The sequence below is a fragment of the Myotis lucifugus genome, unplaced genomic scaffold, assembly GCF_000147115.1.
Source record: "Myotis lucifugus unplaced genomic scaffold, Myoluc2.0 scaffold_24, whole genome shotgun sequence".
In the NCBI taxonomy this organism is placed as follows: Eukaryota; Metazoa; Chordata; class Mammalia; order Chiroptera; family Vespertilionidae; genus Myotis; species Myotis lucifugus.
In genome coordinates this window covers 5,506,446-5,508,688 of record NW_005871072.1, presented here as the reverse complement: position 1 = coordinate 5,508,688, position 2,243 = coordinate 5,506,446, and the positions used below count along the sequence as shown (strand labels likewise).

Sequence of the window (2,243 nt, the reverse complement as noted above, 5' to 3'; positions counted from 1 at the left end):
AATAAAACACAGAACCTGGCTGGAGATCCTGGACAGAACTTGGCTGGAGATCCTGGCTAGGCTGCTGATCAACTGAACGCGGTCTCCGTGTCCTTCATTCTTTGCTGACTCCGTCCACACCTTTGGGAACCCCTGGACCTGCTAGGGTTGGTCTTCAACACACCGGGCTGAGAGCTCGGAGATATTCTTGGAGCAACCAAACCGCAGCTGGTCCTCCACTCACGTGTCTCCTGTGAAAGCCTGAGTGACTGTGTGGAGGTTGCTTCTCCCTTTGTCTCATAACCATGTACACCAACGAGAATGCTAATTTGCCAGCTGCCCGCCTTAACAGATTCAAGAACAAGGGGAAAGACAGTGCAGAAATGAGGCGGCGCCGAATAGAAGTTAATGTGGAGCTGAGGAAAGCTAAGAAGGATGACCAGATGCTGAAAAGGAGAAATGTGAGCTCCTTTCCCGATAATGCTACGTCTCCACTGCAGGAAAACCGCAACAACCAGGGCACTGCAAATTGGTCTGTTGAGGACATTGTCAAAGGCATAAATAGCAACAATTTGGGAAGCCAGTTCCAAGCTACTCAGGCTGCAATGAAACTGCTTTGTATGGAAAAACAGCCATCCCAAGACAACATAATCCGGGCTGGTTTGATCCCAAAATTTGTGTCCTTCTTGGGCAGAACTGATTGTAGTCCCATCCAGTATGGCTCTGTTTTGGCCCTCACTAACATTGCTTCCGGGACTTCGGAACAAACCAAGGCTGTAGTAGATGGAGGTGCTATTCCAGCACTCATTTCTCTGTTGGCATCTCCCCATGCTCACATCCGTGAACAAGCCGTATGGGCTCTAGGAAATATTGCAGGTGATGGTTCAGCTTTCCGAGACTTGGTTATCAAGTATGGTGCAGTTGACCCACTGTTGGCTCTTCTTGCAGTTCCTGACATGTCATCTTTAGCATGTGGTTACGTACGTAATCTGACCTGGACACTTTTAAACCTTTGTCGCAGCAAGAATCCTGTACCCCCATTAGATGCTGTTGAGAAGATTCTTCCTACTTTAGTTCGTCTCCTGCATCATGATGATCCAGAAGTATTAGCAGATAGCTGCTGGGCCATTTCCTACCTCACTCATGGTCCAAATGAACGGATTGAAATGGTTGTGAAAACAGGAGTTGTGCCCCAACTTGTGAAGCTCCTAGGAGCTACTGAATTGCCAACTGTGACTCCTGTGCTAAGAGCCATAGGAAATATCGTCACTGGGACAGATGAACAGACGCAGGTTGTAATAGATGCAGGAGCACTTGCCATCTTTCCCAGCCTACTAATGAACTCCAGAGCTAATATTCAGAAGGAAGCTACATGGACAATGTCAAACATCACAGCTGGCAGCCAGGACCAGATACAGCAAGTTGTGAATCATGGATTAGTTCCATTCCTTGTTTTTGTTCTTGCTAAGGCAAACTTTAAGACACAAAAGGAAGCTGTATGGGCTGTGGCCAACTATACACGTGGTGGAACAGTTGAACAAATTGTATACCTCGTTCATTGTGACGTAATAGAACCACTGATGAACCTCTTAACTGTGAAAGATGCCAAGATTATTCTGGTTATTCTGGATGCCATTTCAAATATATTTCAGGCTGCTGAGAAACTAGGTGAAAGTGAGAAAATAAGTATAATGATTGAAGAATGTGGAGGTTTGGACAAAATTGAAGCTCTACAAAACCATGAAAATGAGTCTGTGTACAAAGCGTCACTAAATTTGATTGAGAAATATTTTTCTGTAGAGGAAGAGGAAGATCAAAATGTTGTGCCAGAAGCTACCTCTGAAGGTTATACATTCCAAGTTCAGGATGGCACTCCTTGGACCTTTAACTTTTAGATTGTACAACTGAGGCATAAAGTTGTTTGTTGTGTACTATGTTTGGTATAAGTATGTCTTACTGTTTCTCTACTAAGAACTCTTTTTAAGCCCTGACTGGTTTGGCTCAGTGGATGGAGTGTCAGCCTGCGAACTCAACGGTCCCAGGTTCGATTCCAGTTAGGGGCATGTGCCTTGGTTGGGGGCACATCCCCAATGGGGGATGTGCAGGAGGCAGCTGATCGGTGTTTCTCTCTCATCAATGTTTCTGGCTCTCTATCCCTTTCCCTTCCTCTCTGTAAAATATCAATAAAATATATTTTTAAAAAAATGGACAGAATCTTGGTGATCTGTGGAACAATGATATATATATATATATATATATATATA

General features: G+C 44.5%; 1 pseudogene; it reads left to right on the top strand.

Annotated features, from left to right (window-relative positions):
* The first annotated feature begins 284 nt into the window (after nt 1-284).
* Nucleotides 285-1,946, top strand: LOC102430386 (annotated as a pseudogene).
* The last annotated feature ends 297 nt before the right edge of the window (nt 1,947-2,243 follow it).